Below are 21,638 nucleotides of genomic sequence, written 5' to 3'. Positions count from 1 at the left end.
TAACCTGCCTTCTTTCTCATGGGGGTTCATTTATTCATATCTCAAGACAAATCTTACCACAGGTTTGATTCCAGTTCAGTCTGAGCTGTGGGAAACGTCTTGAGTTCCCATGCACTGCTAGGGAAGCACTGTGTCCTGCATGAAACATAACATGATACCCATTATGCATATTTGCACTGGCTTCTCTCTCACCCAGGAAAACCGTTCTTCAAAAAGAGCAAATGAAAGAAAATCTGATGAGAAACAGTTAGCTGCCTTGGGAACAGTACCTGCCAAGTCAGCTCTTAACTCATGCATCCAGTTGCCACAGAATTTGATCAGCTCCGTAGCACATTTCATCTGACTTATCCTGTTGCATCCCAGAAGTGCTGAGCCATTTTCTGTGGACAAAAAGGAAGATATCATAAAGGTCACATCCACCCTTTCTGTATCTTCCAGTCCTATGAAAAAAAAACCAAACAACAAAAACCCAACAAAAACCCAACAAAACTGTCTCTTGTCTTACCACTGGAATGTCAGGGGCCAGATAAATGAATGGATAAGTAAAAGTTAAAATCAGAATTGGGGTTTTGTTGTTGATCAAGTAAAACTACTGGATAAAGTGTTTTATTCTGACCTTCAGCTGTCTTATTCCATAACTGACTCAGGCTTACAACCCTTCAGCAAGTATTACACTGATGAGAATTTTCTGTGCAAACTAGGAAGGAGTAAGCAAGTTTTGACTTTTCTGTTAACAAGGAAGTCCCTCTAGATAATTTAATTCCAAGGCTCCATTCCTCCCTCAAGCAAACTCCTGCGAAACTGGCTGAGTAGTATACTCCTAGTGCCTTATGCCAAGCCAGTGGCAGCAACCAAAAGCAGCTCTAAAGCCAGTTAAACTAAAAGAACAGGTGTAGAGCGTGGAAAATGCACAAGAGAATCTCATTCTACAACGTTTACCGTGCACATCCTTACCTGTGCATGCACACATGCATAGACAGAAAAGAAGAAAACTTAAGATTCAAAAGTACCCTGAGTATGACATTATCAAACATAAAGTGCAGAGCTTTGAAATGTTGAATGCTGGTAGCATGTGTACCCATCCCTTTGTGAATAGAGATCCACAAATAGTGCAAAACTAAGGCACAGTCTTGGCTCTTCCTTTATAACCGGAGTGTTGAAATTATAGCATAAAGGTTCCTATCACAATTCAACGTCCCACCGAACTGTGGCATGTCTAAAGCCAAGCAAGAAATCACTGAAACTATAAATTATTTCAATAAATGTCACTAAGTCTGTAGTTTCAGAAAGACAGTTGGGGTAATTCCGTCCCAATACATAGAATCAAACTAGCAGAGAATATAATGTGGGTTACAACAGGCAATCCTGAAGCAAGGCTAAGTAAAAGACCCAAGGATACCGTCACCAGGAAAAAGCAAATTCGGTACCAATGCATCTTCTCTTTCTAAGTCCATTTTACAACTGAAAGAGGTCTCCTTCAATGTCCTCCTGCTCCCAGTAATGACTTTATTTATTTATTATTCCTTGCTCTGTTAACAGTCTTTGCAATGCAGAGGATCTTGCTGGAAAAAAATATGCCTGGAGCCTTCATGCCATTTGCATATCATTTTAAATACATTTACATGGCATTTTAATCAAGGAAAATGTGAATGCATAGTTATAACTTTTTATTTATAGGGTTCTTCTAAGGCATTCAGCAAAACATACAGACAAAATATGACCTCAAGGCTGAAGAGGAGAAAATATCAATGAGAAGGCTGCTAGGATATCTTGAAAATCCATCTTATTAATGTCCTGCTTTACATACAACTGTTATTGTTTGAGGCTACTTGGGAACTTTTAATGTTTTGATTTAATCAGTTTGATGATAGACAAGTCTCTGTACAAGCGGCTCACACAGCGCACACACGAGTCTCTTAGCTCTGGATGTGATCTGGCAGGTATCTGCTGGCACACACGTTCTAACTCGTGGGTGAATTCGATGCACACATTATTGGCAGATCTCACATGATACCCTCAGATTTCAGAGTTCTGTTGAAAATAACACTGCGAACAGTCTGACACCTCTTGCATCTCCTCAAGTTGCTATGATGTGGTCATCCTAGCTACATCGCAGATTTCCTTAAAGTATGCTGCCAGGAAGAGAGAAGGGTCACAATTATGAAGTTGGACAGGAAAACAAAAGATGCCTCACACCACATGATTTGTCACCCACTCACAAGTCTTCCCACTCAACCCTTCCCAACAGTTGCAGCAGAAAAAAGATCCATTCCTCTAACCAAGAAAACAATTATGTCAGTGGCTGACTCACCTTTACCTCCCAACTTGAGGAATGGGGTGATCTGCCAAGCAGAAAGTTCTATGGGAGCTCTGAGAGATCTGGAAAGGTGGAAGTAGAGTATGAATCCTCAAACATAAGCAAATTCTCTCTCTAATTGCAAATAAAGCAACAATACTGGAGGAATTTTATTAGGTCGTGCTTTAATAAGTCAGCCAATGCCAGAATTAAGTCTGACAGAAGAATCTTACTCTCTTTAGACATTTAAGTTCTGAAAATCTCTATGATAACTTGTGACAGAAATGAGACCTGACTGGACACTAGATTTTAACCTCAGGAAAATTATTCATATGCCTCATCCAAAAAGTTAAAGCTGAAAATTTATGCAGAATTAAAATCCTGAGACAACTTTCTCCAATATATTTTCCAAAATATGACATTCTTCAAAGGAAATACTTTCACCTTGATTCCTTCCTGGGCTTCTGGAAGCCAGAGAAGAAGCTGCCTAAGTTGGGAATTCTTCTCAGCTTAAAAATTACTCACAAATAAAACTGCAGAAAGTCTGATTTTCATTACATTTTGTCCATCTTGAACCATGAAAGAAGTGTCTGCTCTGCCTGAAAGAAAAGAAACAAAATAAAATGGTGCAATTATTGCTGGTATGCTAGGTATGAAGGTGATGATTTTGCCATGCAAGTGCCATAAATATGTGCTTCAATCTAAAGAGACTGAATGGGTATTTGTAAAACGGTCAGTGATTCCTAGGTGAAAAGTCCTTCTGAAGTATTGTTATTGGTGCAGAAAATAGAAAGGTCACAGTTCTATTGAAGCTAAGGAATAGAAACTACAAGAATTATGTAAGAAAAATAACCCACTGTGATACTTCCAGAAGAAGTGTTTCTAAAGCCAGCACTTACTGTTCCTGAGACATTCCACATCTTCTTTTCTCAATCTTTGCAAAATATCAGCATTTCAGACTTCTAGCTGACTCACGTGACAGAGATATTGTGTAATCTAAAATCTCTTTCAGGACAACACAATAAACAAAACTGTCAGCACATAATATAAATCTTGCTTGAGGGCTCTAAGGACAGCAATGACACAAAGTGAAAAATCTATTCAGGCCTACACTGGTCTTTCACGAAGGGAATCAAGACCTTCCTTCCTTTTGCTGGGAGACATAGGGCTTCTCGGGTGAAATAAAGCAGTCCTGGTATCACTGAGGGAGTCTGGGGATTGTGTTTTTTGTATGCCCACCATTCAAAGCTCATTAGGGTGGGAGAACAGATAGCTTGTGAGGGAAGGATGTGCAAAACGGAGCCAGAGCAGAGCTTTTGGGTAACAGGGAAATGTAAAATTGTCTCCTCTGTGGAGTCTGGGTTTCTGGTTTGTTGGTTTGGTTTATGGTTAGAGATTTTGAGTTGTCGTGATTTTTTTCAGTATAATTTTCTACTGGAAAACTAGAGATTTTAGAAATAAATTGTTATGAATGATAGCTCATGGCTGTGTCAGCACCACATTAGCCACCTTTGCTGACATTGTTTTGCCTTAAGGAACAACTCAGCACTAAATTTGCTCAGAGTTCAGTTGTGCATGCTGATCACTGGAACGTCACTTTACTCAAACACCTTATTTGCAGCTATTAGGATGTTATTCTTTTCTCAGCTGGATTATTCATTCCCAGGTAAGCTACATGAGCAACCTTCTCAAGGGTAGGTGAAGAGGTTTTCTATCTGCTGAGGGGAAGCCTTCATCCGAGGGGAAGCCTTCATCCAGGTATCGTAATGCAGAACCTGAAGGCACAGATTATGAAAAGACCCATGGCAAGAAAAATACACCAGTACTTTCTGAAACTACTTTCTACAAGCCACAAACCTCTTTTAAGGTTAAAAAAAAAAAAAAAAAAAGAAGATGCCAAGTACTTAATAAAAAAAAAATTCAATTAAAAACATCATGTCTTTATCTGAGGATTTTTGCTGAACAAACACACCACTGACTCAATGAATGAGTTTGGAGGAGAAAAAAAAGAGGGGGGGGGGAGGGGGGAAAGAGCAAAACCATGTCTATCATTCCATACCTTTCTGAGTATAATAAAATTTCATAGGAGGTGTGATTCAATTCATCTCCAAGCCAGCATTTCAAACCACTGCAGGCCCATAGTTATGGATGAGCTTTGTAATCCTGTATGAAACGAAAACAGTATGGACTGAGTGGACAACATAACACTGTCAACACCCACAATTTTATTCACTGTATTGGGTCTTTTTCTTTAAAATCCCAGCTGCAATGGTCATGTCACTGTATCTGAAGGTCAGATTCCAAAACAATGTCTTACCTCTGTTTATAAGCACAGCTTGAGAGCATAAGGCAGCTGAACCCTATCAAAAGTGAAGGAAACACCAAACAAGATCCTATAAAACCATATTGGTTTAAAGCCTCTCTTGAAGGCAAAGACAGTCTCATGGTTATTATTAATAACACTGCATCAGTGTAGATCAAACTTAAGGACAAAACTGCATTTTAAGCTGTGAAAGGTCACACTAGTCTTGATACCTGTACTTGTCAGGCTTATTTATATTTAATGCCAACCTGACTGTAACTTATGAAGAGCATCGATATATTTTCCCCAAGTAAAAAGGTGAACATAATTTTGAGATTTATATAGAACAGGGAAAAACCAGCGAAAGAATGGGCAAATCTTTGTGATTTATGAGAATAGGTTTATGGTTTAAAATTACCTCCATGAGATGTAGTCCACCATGAGCCGCACTAAAATCCAGAATAAAATGAGCTTTATATCTGTTTTTTTCAGCAGGTAGTCCCAACCCAAAAAACAATGGAGCTTGTTATATTGTTGCTGTTTGATAAACAATGTGTGATATGACTTTGTTATGAAAGGTTAGTATCTGATCAAAAAGGTTGGCTTCTTCAGGCTTATAATAAATATGTGAAATATCATGAAATGGGCAGAGGGGGGATTTGCAACACCAACAGATTAACCTTTATTCTGTAAAGGCAGAAGTAAGCAAATGAAAGGGACGTGTCTGCCATCAATAGCATTAGCATGGCATGAGAAAGGTCACATTTGCTAGAACGTCCATTTCTACCCCAAGGGAACATGAAACACGTCAAGTACATGATCACGTGCCTTGAGGAGCAGTAATCCTGCTTGTGATGAATCATCCTTTCTGCTTCTTGAGTGGAAAGATGAACTTTCAGGAGTCAAAAAAAAAATCAAAATTAATTAATACATGTGCAACTCAAGAACTCAGACCACTCTCACTGGGAGGTATGAGGAGCTGTTCAAAAGTTATGGAAAAGTCACTTGTCCCAACAGACAACAGCAGTTCTGGTTGTCTCAAACAAATCTGTCAGAAACAACCAGGTAGAAGACAAACACTGGATATTTTTTCTTGTCTTTTACCCACTCAGCTATGAAGTTACAACTCCATAGAATCAAAGAAACTTAAAGATCATCTAGTTCCAACTGCCTGCCTTGGGCAGGGACACCTTCTACTAGACGAGGTTGGCTGCTCAAGGCCCCATTCAACTCAGCTTTGAACACTTCCAGAGCTGAAGCCCCAACAATTTCTCTGGACAGACTGTTCCAGCCTTATGCTGAAGAATTTCTTCTTAATGTCTAATCTAAATTGAGCTTCTTGCAGTCTGAGGCCATTGCCCATTATCCTGTCACTATCCACCTTTCTAAAAATGCCCTTTACTTTATGAAGTGATGTCCTGAACAAACACTGGGTTTATTCTGCAGTTTTTCTGTATTTCTGAACTTAATCATTTGGGTCTTTTTCCTGAAATTTTACTTGTTTCAAGGGTTGGGGTTTTTTTTGACAGGTATTTTGATGTAGATGTGCACTTCTTATCCTTTATATTTGCTCTGATCTAACTGTTAACCCAGAGAAATGTTATGAAAAAACAATTTCCTTTTGTTTATGCAACGTGGTCCAGTTCTTTTCAAGATCTGCAAACCAAAAGGATAGGCTGTGTCACAGACAAAAAACCAGCTCAAGTCATGTATTGTGAAGTCAGAAGAACTACATGTGAAGCATGCCAACTGAAAGAAAAAAGCTTAAAATACCTTCATCTATCATGGTATCTACAATTGCTTGAAATATGCAATTCATTTCATATTTCAGTGTGCTCGTTTTGGCATGTCTTCCTTCACTTTCTTAAAGAATAGTATTAGACTACTTACAACACCGAATGCTGTCAAATCTCATGCACGCATACACACACATATACAGCTCCTAGTTCAATACCACTTTAAGAAAAACCTAAGCACATCTAAGGCCCCTTTTAATTATTTTTTTACCTTCATACTTTTTCCTGAAATTCTGTTGAGAAAGAAAAAATGTTATCAGCAATATTTGAAAGCCATCACTTAATGTTGTATCATACATCACCACACATTTCAGTTTCCAGGGCTTTCAGCACTTACACAGCTGTTATTTATGGCACTAGCTACTGGTTTTATAGGATGATTATCAGAAAGGGAATAGCAGTGGGACTTTTTTCTTGCTACTCTCTCTTCAAAGTAAGAGTTATGAAAAAGACAAAAGGAAAGTGTTCCCCCCACCGTTGCTTTGTTTGGGTTGTTTTCCTTTGAGGTTCTCTTCTATGGACTCCCACTGAACATATGTCTACAAGGAACATTTGTAAGACTAAACTGACAGGTTACTGGTGGCCTTTGTCTTCCTGTTTTTAACTATTTTAATTATTCTGCTATGTCAAACACCATAATATTCCCTCCATGTTTATATACTGGTGTTGGGTCTCATAAAGCTACACAGCACTGAACTAGAAGTCAATTATCTTTTGCTTAACAGCTCTCCAGTACCAAGCACCTAAATAAGTACATCTCCAAATACAGCTTGATACACTGCTAAGTGAATTTTCACAGTGAATAAGAGGTGGCAAGCCTTCTCCCACTCTGCCTGTCAAAAAGATTATAAAAATCTATTGTATAGAACACTAACAGAAAACAGAATTATTCTGATTTAACAAATGATGAGCAGTGACACGTTTCAACATCAGCAGGTTATCATTAGCATGTAGGTCAAGTTATCACAGAAGCAAGGAAAGCAGTACACTGTTTAAAATAAATGGTCTGATACAAGAAATACAAATTCATATGTGCCAATATATCATGTGACAAGAAGGATCAAATTGCCATGCTCACAAGCACAAGTCATAGCACCAACATGGAAGAGAGATGCTCTTGGTGATAATTAAGAACTGAAACAATCACATTATAAATATTCATGATCGAAAGATAGCTTCACTCCTTAGCAAACATTTCCAGGTTGCAAATGTGTAATTGACTTCTCTTTCTTCCTTGTTACGAAGGATGAAAGACCACAGCATCTGTTGTACTGCACAATTGGTCTGTTCATAACACTGAGAAGTTTGGCACTTAAAGGTGAAAATATGCAAGAGGCCTTTCTCTCATTATTTATTCCTGCAGGTCTGTAAAACTGAAAGGATTAAAACTTTAGATCTATTGATTACAAGCCTAGGGAAAAGGCTGGCATTGGTGCAGTTAATACCCAGCTTCTTTTTAAAGGGAAAGTCACAAAGACTTGTTCTCCACACAGAAATGAGAAATAAGAAGATCTGGCTGGAAGAAGATCTCCAAAATGAGAAGAGTAAATCTTAACACAATCAACTTTTGGGAGGATTTCTATTCCCATGGTGAGAAAACAGCAGAGGTGTTAATTGTGAACCACAGTTCAATATAAAGGCCCCACAGAGCACTTGGTACTCCGGGTTTTGTTTCTCATGAAAGGCCCGGGGTTTTTTCCAAGCTAAAAATTCAATCTCCAACCCCTCTGCTCCACTCCAAATTCATGGTTATGCCTAATCTGCCTCTTTTCTGGCTCACTTACAGGCCCCGTTGGCAGGTAGTGAATGCAAAATCATTTTAATGGGGGAACCCCTGGGAACAGGAGTGAAAGTTTTGAGCGTTTACCATTTCACAATGACATACAGCCAGCTGTTAGAGGAAATAGGCCTCCATCACTGGAGCTTGCTGGAATGAGACCATTTGCACAGATATTTTCAACTCAGCAGTCTGCAAAAGAAGGAGCTAGATCATCCAAGCAACAAAAGGATAGGATTGGTCTGGACAGAGAAACGTCCTGAGGACATATGATACTTATTAAATCCATTGCACAATGAGAACTCCATCCCCAGTTTGAGGGTCATGACTGCTGATGCCACAAGCAGAGTGAAGACCAATAGAGCTTAATGGCCCAGTTGGGAAGATAAAGCAAATAAAATAGTTCTGAATGGTAGCAAGTAAAGGTGCTGGGCAAGGACAATTTGATATGTTGGACAGCATGTACAAACATGAATGTAATTAGGATCTAGCTCAGAGTATATTTTGGGCGACAAAATCAGACACTAATTCCCATCTTGCCTATTACTTCCCATCTCCAGAACAATAGTTCTGAGTGATGATAACTGGTGACAAATTTAAAGATGAATTTAATTCATCTCCCACTGAAATCAATAGAAATCTCTCCTTGTCTTCAGAGAAAGCTAGATTAAGTCATTTATTAGCAAGAGAATCTGCTCAAAACAATCCTATTAGAGAACAATTAGAAAAAATTATAAGAAACTGGAGAACAAACTGAAGAATAAGCACTGTCATTAAGAAACAATAACTCCTTTTAATTTTGCATCATTCTTCCCTTGATACAAAAGGCAGCCATGACGTCCTACTTCACATTAATTTCTTCTCACTTATTCAAGTGGTCAGGGTTCCCAAGGTACCTGTTTATCTTGTTTTCCTCCTCGCTGGTCTTCTCAGTGGCATTGCTTCACGACTGTCTCATGCAACACAGCATTATTTTCAATGCAGTGCCTCCTAAAACAGCTGCCTTCAAAATCTTGTATTTGCTTGGGTGTGGGGTTTTCTACAGGAGGGCAGTGTTTTTTAGAGCTGAACTCTCCTGATTTCTTTTGACAAATCCCTATTCTGAGTGAATAAACCTTTCTCTGTGGGCACACTATATAGGGACACAGTCCAAGGGTATCTGCTCAGTTTCATGCCACACGGTGTCTATATGGCTGTTCTGAGCAGGGACTGAACTCACACTCAAGATTTAGAAAGATAAATCAAGCAGGAAGGAGGTCTAGAAAGGTTCCCTTTCTACTGGGCCAGGTAAGAGAAGAAACATTCACCAGATGGACGTCATCTGGGAGGCGGAGGCACTAGTAGGTCAGTGGTAAGATCAGCTACTTCTGTGTCTCCATCCTTGAAGGTTTTCAAGACCCAAATGGATAAATCCCTGAGTAATTACAGATGATCTCATAGCTGAGACTACTTTGAGCAAGGTTGGTCAAGACATCCCCTGAGGTCTCTTCCCATGTGAATTATCTTGTAATTCTATGATTCTTACTTCCCCCACTTCTTAATCTCTGTCTCCCAGCTGACAGGAGAGAAAAAAACAACCAAACAAATGGAAAAACCAAAACCAGATGAAAACCAACAACAACAAAACACACACACACAAAAAAACACCCAAACACCAAAAACCAAACCCACAAGCATACAGTGACACAGTTACTTAAGTTACTAGTGTCTCTAGTGGATGGAAATAAACCTTTTGTCCATGCCCCTCCACAAGGAAGAACAATACTATTTATGCCATTCCTAACAGATCTGTAGTTCACATTCTGTGAGATTTTCTCTGTGGACTAATAAGGACCCAGCTCAACAGCCTCTGCTAGTAGTACATAGCTCCTGCTACAGGAGCTAGCTGAGACTGCTACAGGGAACAGAACAGAAAGTTGACTCCACATATCTTGCAGGCTATGTATGTTTCAAACATAGTCATGTCTGCCTCATCCACACTGTCATGAGGCTCTTGGCTTAAAGCCAGTTCATAATTAGCTATAACTGTAAGCTAGAATTTTCTCTCAGCATCCTGACTTTTATAGAATGACAGAATCAGAAAATGTTTGATGTTGGGACCTTTAAAGGTCATCTAGTCCAACTCCTCTGTAGTGAGCAGGGGCATCTTCAACTATATCAGGTTTCTCAGAGCCCTGGCCAACCTGACCTGGAATGTTTCCAGGAATATGATTTTCCCAAGTCACCTCTTCAGAATATTTTGACAACCAACTTAATTTTAACAAAAAGTCCTCCATAAGTCTAGCAATCCTTCTATTCTGTTACTTGAGTCATTATAATGTTGACCACAACTACAGAGTTATGTAAGAAAGGGGAAGCCTTTATTTCCTGAACCTACTTCCTAACCTCCTTTCTCCTCCTTCTCTCCTCCTCCTATTTCCTTCCTTCTTCCCTCCCTAGGGCATCTGCAGAAAGAAGGTAAAGAACAAGAGGAGAAGGAAGGCTCCAGACAATCCAGCAGCCAGACAGGGGATTCAACAGTGCTAAGGGTCAAAAGCAGCAACAAAGAGATAATAGGATAGAAAAGTGTGACTCAAAAAGTGGAACTCTGTATAAGGCAGATGATATCACACTTTTGTCTTTTTCCTGGAGTTTCAAGTGTGCCATTTACATGTCTAAATGCTCCTGCACACAGTTACACTATGACCATGACATATATTGTCTCTTGCATGTGAAAATAAGATGACAGAAAAAGCAGTGTCTGATATGACTCTGTCCCCTGTAAAAGCTGTAGGGCTGAGCTCAGCCCCTTCTGATGGCACCCATCAGACAGTCTACAGTGTCTTACCATTGTACAATTTTTCTAACTCTTCTCAACGTTCTCCTTGTATGCTCAAACCCAGAAACTTTCAACTCAATGGCTTAATTACATATTCAGATAACACAAATACAGTACTGCTGCTGAAAAAAAAAATAATTGAATTTTCTCTGCTGGCAAAATGTCTAAGTATGAAGCAGTTTGCAGCGAGGAAAATTCAGCCTTATTATGAACAGATCCAGAAATATTGATAACATTCAGTTGCATCTGAGTGCTTTCAATTTTATGGTATTGCCACTGATGCTCCCTTCCTAACTGTGTAAAGGTCCTTTTAAGACAATGCCAGAATCAAGGCTAAACCCAGTAGTATTTATGGAAGGGGTTTAAAAGACACATGTGAAACTATAAAAACATATAGATATATATTTGTATAACTCAAAACAGGAACTCTGCAGTTTGGAATAGAGGTTAAGTGCCCAACAGAAATCACCCACAGTTCAAGCCAATGGTAGATGCAGTCAACCTTGACACTCTGCTCAGCAGCAAACAGAGAAAAAGAACATCTCATTAAAAATAAATAAATAAATAAACCACAGGCTACCCCTCCTCCATTAAGTATTCCACTTTTATGCTAATGTAGTGGCATTAATTGTCAGTTCAACTATCCTAGCCTAATCTGGAGAAAAAGAGGATCACAGAGGTGTAGGCCTCCAGAAACCTTTAAGTAAAGGTTTAATTACATTTCATGCCAATATCTATCAAGGAAAGTAAAACATCTTTGCTATTTTCCACTCTATTCAGCACAGAGGAGGACACAGGAATCTTTTTTCCCCTCACTAGAAGCTGAGTTTGTTCTCACCACCCTAGCCAGGATTGACCTACTTAGACCGTCCATGGAATATATAGCATTATTGCCAGGTGCATTGTTTTCTTCTAGAGCAAAGAATCTCTTCGTGTTCCATGAGTGTGCTAAAAGGCACCTACAAAATCTCAGAGAAGGTAAACACAGAAATCCAGTAAAAAGAATACATTTTGGATATAATTACAGAAATGCTCAACATTAGAAAAAACATTTTTTTTGGGGGGTGGGGGGGACTGGGGTGGGGGTCAGGGGGAGGGTTTGGGGAAGAATAATTTTCAAACCAGGAAGGAGGAAGATTTCTGCAATTTCCAGACCAGAGAAGCATTTTTCCACTTAGTTTAAATTAGACTTGCAAGATTGTCCTGGCACCAAGCACTAGCAATGCAGGCAAAACATCTTAAGGCATCTCCTCCCTTTTCACAGTGACTTTTTCATAGAAGAGCTGGTGTAAAATAATGACAATCTCACGTCCCTGCTGCTAGCTCTTACCCATTGTACCAGAGCATTATAAGCATTTGGCAGCCATCCAGCAAGCCAGAACTGAGAATTATTTAGCTCACAAATAAAGTATGGGCGTTTGCCAGTTTCTTTTTAAACCAAAACAATTCCCAGGTCAGGTTCACCACATCCTTGTGCAGGAGCTTGTGCTAGAACAGAAGTCATTAACACGAGGGCAAAGACTACATGGGTTGTATTATTTAGCCAACCCCTAGGAGCAGTCTCAGAATCTCAAAAGACACATTAGCATGTTTTGAGCAATAGATTGGTCGGATTCTGTCACTGAATTCGAACCTGGTCTCACTCACACTAGCTGCACACCACTATGCTGCTCTCAGTTTCCATCCCTGTAAGGAAAAAAATCAAGACCAATGTGTTAATGAAATGTTGGGTGAAGAATCAGCTAAACATGTCAAAATGCCACAAAAATTATTGCTCCCAGAAGAGAAACAATCAAGAGTTCACTAGGAATGGCATATGGCTGGTGATCATTATGAACAACTGATGGGGGCGGGGAAGAGAGAAAAGTGAAAAAAAGGGAAAGGTCTTCTCCCACCCCACAATTCAGTCAGATCCTTTCCTGGCTGCCACTGTGAATGATGAACTATGTACATCACCAAAGATTACAGATGACAGTCCCTCTAGTTCAGGTTTATTTACAGCATTTTCAATGATGTGGACACCTGAGGAACCTCCCATGTAGTTGAACCTCACTATTATTGACTCATAAAAATTAACAGCAAGTGAGTCTTAGCCACAAAGATCAAATCTGAATCTCACCTCTTCTTAAATGTTGCTCCACTGTCATCCTTCTCTTCATTAATGTTTCTCTCCATGTCATGTTTTTCATTTTCAATTCCATCCAGTGAGCATAGTTCTGCAACTAATTTCACAGAGTTTTTGTTCATTTTCTTCTTATCTAGTGCATTTTTCTGTAAGAAGCAAGTTTACTAGGGTTTGCAGATGCCAACCTTCTACAGCACAGGCATGGAATTCAAATACCTAAGAGACTGTTATATGATTATCAAAAAAAAAAGAGAAAAAAAGAAAGGAAAAAAAAATAAGAAGGAAAATGTAGGCTTCTCTCTGTATAACCTGATTACAAGATAGAACAGATACAGAATGAAGCAAGATTAATTTTAATTTGCCATAGACATGCTGTCTTTTGGATCACAGTCCTTGTATTAAGAAATCAAAATAGATTTTAAGTGGATAATCCAACTCTGATGTTTTGTCATCTGTTTATTAAAGGTCAGCTCCCTATTGATGTAAATCAGCTGATTTGTGTTTCATAGCATAACACTTATCTGCATCAGTGAAGGATCTGTAAACACAGGGAGAATAGTCTTGCAGTTAATACTCTGGTCTAGAAATGAGAAGCTCAGAGTTTGGTTCCCAGCTGTGCCATCACTTTTCTGCATGAACTTTAAATGCACATCCCCTCAGTCCAGACATCTACTTCTGCTCTACAAAATCAAAACAAAACTTGTCTGGAGAGTGTATTTAAATGGTAAGCCACCTGAGGCACAATAAACAATCTTTGTTAGCAAAGAGGTAGAAGCATAGTGCTCATCATTTTTCCCTCTAACTCCTGATCTAGTCTCTGTAGGCTAGTTCAAGAAAACTTGTGATTTATGCTGGGATTCTGTCCACTACAAAAGAGATTCCTAGTAAAATTGTCCAAAGACCTTTCCCCAAGTTATTTCTGAACCTACAAGCGACAGAAGACTTCAGAATCACATCATGGAGATAGTGGCATTTGTATTTTTCCCAGTGTTTCCTTGTCAGGTAGCACCTCAAGTAGTTACTAACATGAACATACTGTAGAACATTTTGAATGTCTAGTCAATAAACACAGCACACTACTGCTAGATCTTCTTCACTCCTGTCCTAAGACGTTCCACCATGCATCTAAGCTCCTCCAGAGACCCTTCACAACTTATTTCTTAATTCTTTCTTAATTTTCAGCTTGCTTTTTCAAGTGCCTGTTTTCTTTTCACCTCCAAGATTTAAATTAACAGAAGATGTAGCCTTCAGGCATAATTTAAAGTTTAAATTCTCTTGAAATCCCTTAGCCAAAACAATAAGCTTTGTTCCCTCTGAACTTTATGAACTTATTGCCACTATCAACCTTTGATGAAAAATAATCCCACCAAAGAGAACAGATAATGCAAATATTCTCGTCAGCACTGAAGAAGGAAGTACTATGCCAAATACAAGTACTACAACTCAGTCTACAAAAAGATGTCACTGAATTCGATTCCAATTGCTCATAGGCCTGAGAAAGCAGCTTTGTTCAGTTTAAGATGGAGAAAGGATACTTCAAAGTCTGTAGCTGTTCTCAAGGGAGGAGCATGCAAAAAGGCATTTATATGAAATAGCTTGTGCTGCTGGTCTGGGACTACTGTCATCAATGAAATTATAACCACATTCAAAAGCCAAGCATGCAAGGAAATTAAATAAACCATACAAAGGCCTCACAAATCTTCCAAACAGGATCATGTGAATGAACACACACACGCACAATCAGGTGGCATAAATACCATATAAGAGAAAGATCTCAAGTTTCCTGAAATCTAGTTAGCCTAAACTGTCTCTTTCTACATAGGTCAGAAAATTTTGAATGCGAGTTCTGTGTGTGCTTGTCTTGTACTTCTGGCAGGGCCAGGGAGAAATCCTGATGTCAAACTTCCAAGATGAAGTCATCTTCTGCTTTTCATTTCTGTGATTCTACCTTCCTTACCCTGAGAGAACAAAGCCCCTGCTCTAAAGCTTTTACAACACTGCATTAGAATTAGAAAAGAGCAGATTGCCAGACAGTCTTGGGAAAAAAACAACAACCAAGATGAAAGTGATCTATATGGAGCAGATTGTTAACAATCAGCTGGCCTGAACTTGTTCACACAGAAATAACTACATTATTTGGAAAAGCAGGCAAGCAAATTGCAGAAAAAGCTGCTTAAAATATTTGCATGGAGAAAGGGTGAAAATCTGTTAAATTATCTGCTTGGAACTGCTCCCCGATTTCAGCACTGCAGCATGCTCTGTGTGTTGAGCAGGAAAAGTAATTACACTTCCAAAGGAATTCATACATACCTCAGTAACCTTGTGCTAATCTGCAAAAGCTGGAAATCAAGCGGAGACTTCACGATAGGACTGGTATAAATAGGGAAAATATTTAGTGACTGCAATGATGAGCTGTGCCATCAAGGATAAATGGACAGTGGAGAGTTAGGAATTTGCTTCTGGTTGTGCAAAGACTTATATAATCCACCAAATATCTATGGAACAATAGAGCAAACATTCCTTTCTCTGATTCCTTTTAACAGAGTTGACCTCAAATCGGTTGCCCAAATGTCTTGGTTTGGTTATCCTCAAAATATTATCCACAACTCTGGTTTTGGTTAATGAACAAAGATTGCAAGGGAGTGAGGAAACACCAGCCCAGCTGCAGGTGAAATGCAAGACCTTGTTCCTCCTTCTAGATATACCCAGAAATAAAAGTGACTTAGACTTTTACAGAACAGTCTAGCTCAATGAAGTGACATTGGTAAAATAAAGTATTTGCTGTTTTCCAGAAATAATAGCAAAACCAACTCACTGTACTTCAGTACTTCACTGTACTTAGTCTAACTCTTCATTAGAGGTATTTCAAAGCCAGCTTATTCAGACCTAAAGTATTTTTGGAAAATGAAGGCACCACAGTCCCTGGTGTCTTACATAACAGTGCAAGAGTGGATGAGAAAGATTGATGTATGATGCCTGCCGGAGTGGCCAAGAACTCAACCTGCAGTCTTGCAGGCATTCAACTCTGCAGCATCCCGCTCTCCTTCCCTCCTGCTCCTATGAAGAACAGGCAGCAGACCATAAATTCCCAAGGGTAGGCATGCTAGAAAATAATTGTAAATAAAGAAGTGAAAGCGTTCATTTTGGCAGCTGCAGATAAAACTGCTGCATAAATTCTAGTCAAACTCACAAATCATTTCAGAATGATTCAAATCTGATTGCTGAGGAATTATTTGCTTGGAAAAAATATTTTAAAAGAAAATAAAAATTGAAAAATAAATGAAGAGTTGTCCTCTGGAAGGAATGGCTCTTCTTTGGCTATGCCACAAGCTTGTTCCCCTGCTTAGTTAAGTTATTCCAATTCTCTTTGCCTGACTTCTTGTTCAGACACTGATCGTGATGCTGCCTGTCTCTAAGGGTGCTGTAAAGCTGCACCACGGCTATCAAAGGGTTTTGAAATTCCTCTGTGGAAGACATCCTGGAAATGCACTGAGCAGCAAACATGTCTTTTACTCCTTTAAATGTGATGCAGAGGGAAGTATCAAATACACAGACCCAGAATTAACTCGCACACACAGCAACTGAGGCAATATATACTCTAAAGAATGTAATACCATAAGGAGTGTTACTGATTTAATAAACATTTATTAATTCCATGATGAAATTTTGATGCTGTCCATCAAATTTTTAACAGTAGAAACTCAAAATATATATTTTATGATTTGGTGTCAAAAAGCTGCGAGTCTTAAATTGTTTTAACTGAAAATTTCGTTCGGTTTCTCTTAGAAACAAGTGGTTACAAGTGGTCGCTGTGAGTTTGCTGGCAGAGGCCCCATCCAGCAGCCCTGCCATCAGAGCACACAAAAACCTACAGGACAAGAGTAACCATGATGTTGTGCAGAGCTCTCTGAGCAGCCTGTAAGAAGGCACCGAGACTACAAACATTGATCCTTCTTTTTTCACATTAATCACTGACAGATCACATTTTTCTCCCCAAAGGTTAACCCACCCATTCTGCTGAGGTGGATGGTGCCCTTGGTTAACCACATAGGTCAGGAGTAACAGCCTGACTTCCATCTCTAAAGGCACCAGACTCCCTCAATACATGATAATCTGGGAGGGCAGCAGTAATGGAGGAGGGCTCACACATTATCAGCATGGTTGATCTTACGCAGGTGGTCATAACTTATTGCAGATGGGGGTATAAATTGCTAAGATCTCTCACAGGACCAGAGCATTAAGTATGTATGTACAATACCATATGTAAGAGCTTGGATCCACTACTTCCTTAGAAGAAGCATCGATTAGGGAACTGACTGGTGAAATTTTTTCTTTCATGTGGAGGAAAAGGTCCCAAGGGAAAAGAGTGGTGAGATGCTTGTTTATCATTTTAAATGAGCTGCTAGGAAAGAAGAGAAACTCTTTTAACAGTTTCATCCCGGAAAGAGCAGAGACATTGTGATCTTCTATTTTTATCACTTACCAAGGCAATAACATGAAAACAGTAAGGGATCTTCACCATACAACAAACCAACTTATGTGCCACAGTAGGAGGAAACAGCTCTCTTGCCCATAGTTAAAAAGAAGAGAGTTGGTGGGTTCAGGTGCCTGAGTTAAAAGGCTATCTATTTAAATTGCAAATCCATCTATTTAAATTGCAACTGTGCACTTCTAGTTTGAAATGTAACAGACTTCATAAGCTTCATAACTTCACCTTCAGGAAAGAAACCACCCATGGCTTCAACCTATGATTTCAGGGAAGAATTTGGGGTAGGTTGTGAACATATGTACATCCTAGTGTGGCACCTCTATAGAGGTGCCTTTAACTCTCCAAATGTTAAACAGTGAAGAAGATGCTTTGCTAGGCTGGAAACAGAGATTTCACTCTGTTGTTTCTGATACAGGGATGTAGCAGTCCTACAAGAAAGATTACCACATTTTCTCTTCTGATTCTTCTGTGCTCTGCTTTCCATATCTTGCTGAGTTCTCCAGGCGTTGTCCAAAATGCACAAAAATTGTCTGTTTTATCTAGTCTAGGAAGCCTCTGTAGCATCACAGGGGTAAAGCTTGGATTTGATGCAACAGCGATGTAAGTTGTCCTACAGTTAATAAATATATTGGTATTTAATCCACCAAATGTCATAAACACTAGTGCAAACATTTTAATAAGCTACTATGTAGTCATTAAATATTGAAATCTGTTCTTAATTAAGTGCTTTATTTGACATAAAAAATCCTCAATCTCAATGCAAGATTTAGCCCTGTTCCAACACAGGGCAGCAGCATGACATGATATGTTAGACCATCTGTGTTTACAATCACTGGCTTTCCTAATGTATATATGAAAATGAGGTCAAGCCTGAAACAGGTTTCTTTATTTAGTTAGAAGAGAACTCAGGCTGTTGCCAGACAAAATTCGTGGCTTTTCAGAGGGCTGACCAATTACAGAAACAAATGCTCTGCTGAAAAAGCACTTCTGAAAGTTTCTCCTGTTCTTTAAAGAGGATGCAGTGCTGTAGGATTATGTAAATCTACCCATTTTCAGAATCAGAAAAATCACAGAATTACAGAATACATCTGGTTGGAAGAGACCCCAACGATCATCCAGCCCAACCTTTGATCCAGCACTGAAGGGTCAATACTAAACTATTTCCCTAAGCACCAGGTCCACATGCTGCTTGAACACCTCCAGGGATGATGACTCTACCACTGCCCTGGGCAGATCATTTCAATGTTTGATGACCCTTGCCCTGAACCTCCCCTGGTGCAGCTCTAGTCCTGTCACTTGCCATCAAGAAGAAGAGGCTGCCCCCTCCTTACTCCAACCTACTTTCAGGTAGTTGTAGAGAGCGGCAACGTCTGCCATCAGCCTCCTCTTCTCCAGACTGAACAACCTCAGCTTCCTCAGATGCTCCTCATAGATCATGCTGCCAAGCCCTTCATGAGCCTCATTGCCCTTCTAAAGCTTTTCTGCTGCCCCAAGTACCTGTGACAATGTACAAACTGAAAATTAGAAGAAAACAAAACAATCATCTTTTTCAAGATTTTACAAAATCTAAACCAAGTCTCCTGTTGACTTCCCCCCTACTTTTGTCTATAGAGTTTGCACCTTTGAATGGAATTTAGGTGATGTACAATTCCACTTTACAATTACTTTTTCCAGGCCCATCCAACTTCTAACTATTCTTTTACTATTATTATTTCTGAAGCCAAGGATAATTAGTGGTGGATTAATGGAAGATGATACTCAGCTATACAGTCATTACCAAAAGAATTATGCCATCAAAAGTCTTACCTACCTTGCATTACTGTGATTAGTAAGGAGATCACTATTGAAAGAGGCAAAAGCTGTGGGTAAGGGAGAGGTTTGGCATGGGTAGAGAAGGAAGACAAAGACATTACAGTGACATGTAGGTGTTTGTGTTAATATCTACAACAAAACAAAGCCACTCCTTGTGAGAACTGCAGCCACAGCTGCTAGCAGGCTGTGGAGTTTCATACAGAAGGCAGGAGCTTTCTCAGCTTCACTTAAAGTAGCCTGGCAAAAATGGAACCATCTGAAAGGTAACTTCCTGCAAATACACATCACTTACCTCTACAACTCTGTACCTAAGGGAAACAAACTTCTGCCAAGAAGAGGGTAGTTTCAAGTGCTTGCAAGTTACAATTCCCCACACTGTCCAAGAGCTATTTTTCTTCCCAGACAAACAGACACCTTCTGAAATTCAACAGGTCGGAATAGATGTGTTTTGGTTTGAGCTAGAACAGAACTTACTCTGTTCAGAGATTTGACTTCTCAACTCAGTCTCTCCTCAGTGATGGCCCTTTCTGACATTTGCAGCATGTTCTCATCGAGAGGGGCTACTTCGAGCAGTGATAACTCTGATGATAGGAGCTACTACCAAGGGGAAGGATCCAGAAAGGTTCTTGTTTCTCCTTATTCCCTTTCTCTCCCTTTAGGGAGAGGATTTCAGAGAGTATGTCTGTCACTCATCTATTGGCTGGATTAGCCCTAACCCTTGGCAGCATAGAATTGAGATGCTATTTCCTTACAATATTTAGCAATTTTCTGGAGTCAATGCTGCCTGTAGCCATGTAGTAGTTTGGCCTTCTTTGAGAAAAGCAGACATGCCTCTAGCTTCCAAAGCTTCCAAAGCAAATTAAATATATATATACATATATATATGTAAGCTGTGCTAGCTCATAGAGCCAGATGGCAAATAAAATACAAAATATAAAGAAGGCAATTGAAATGTATTTAGAATCTCTAATTATATGGAGCTTGCATTTTTATTGCTAGGGCTGGCAAAGCACTAACTTCTGTAAATGTATAAAGGTTGGGTTGTCCAGGATAGTGAAGAACTATCTGCAGTGACTCCTAGTATTATGAGTGAAAGCTGCATGAAATCAAAGGAAGAATATCTAAGGAAATAATGCTAAAATGTGGAAGATTGCAGACATCATTCTTAGCGACCATTTTTCTTCTTCCTCTGCCTTTGATCTAGACAGAGACAAAGAAAGTAATATGAGGTAGGAAACAAAAAAAAACCCCACATATAAAAGGGAAGCATTGGAGACCCATTAAAAACCATCAATTACAGGGAATGAAGGACAATGAAGCAGCAAAGAAAAAAAAGAAGTGTTATTTTTATCCTTACTTTTCCCCCCCTTTTCTTAATAATATCAGGCTGATTTCTTCAGAACAGCTGCAGTTTCTTAGAGTCATTTTGACCATTTACAGACCTTGCTCTACATTTTAGTTCAATGTGCTCTAATACTGGATCAAGCAGATTTTAGCCCATCAACCACCTGTTTTAAACTAGTCATTAGAAAAATTCTTTTGGCATTGCTGCATGTTTCCCTCCTGATACTGAAAGATAAATAAGTACTTGACCACATATCTTCAAAGTATTGTTTTAGAGAGATTGCTTCAGTGACAGCACAAATGGTCAAAATAATAATTTATAGGGAAGATGCACTACAGGTGGCAGCCAGCTCCTCACCTCCATGGAACTGTTTCTCCACTGTGCTCCCACTCTGATCTGAAGGAAATACTGTGAGAGATGAGGCAAAGGAACAAACTGGATCTGAAAAATCTGCAAAGTTCACCTCCCCTTCTGCCATTTCTGTCACTCTTAAGCTGAGGCCAAAAAGGAAGAGTGAAAATTACCCGGATACATTGTGCTAGCTCACTTCATAAGAGATTCTTTTGTTTCAAACTCTTTTCCATTTTTAAATAGAAAAGTTCTGGTTTGAAACTTACTGCAAAGTTTCAAATTATTGAAGCCATCTGTTTCAACATTTATTTTTGCATTTTGACTTGTTCTGGCTTTTTCACATAGCATTATTTGTCAAGTTTGAGGGAAAGAGACAATGTAAAACAAATTTCTACTAATAATTCCAAGTAAGGTTACATTGTTTTGATTGTATCTTCAAAGATATTTCTATCAGGACAGAATTTTGGCAACTGCCACTATACTTTTGTCAAGCTGGTGTCTTAAAAAAAAACAACAAACCACCAAAC

Source organism: Dryobates pubescens, chromosome 32 (genome assembly GCF_014839835.1).
Source record: "Dryobates pubescens isolate bDryPub1 chromosome 32, bDryPub1.pri, whole genome shotgun sequence".
Classification (NCBI taxonomy): domain Eukaryota; kingdom Metazoa; phylum Chordata; class Aves; order Piciformes; family Picidae; genus Dryobates; species Dryobates pubescens.
The sequence above is the reverse complement of the archived record's forward strand: the minus strand, read 5'-3'. Positions refer to the sequence as shown.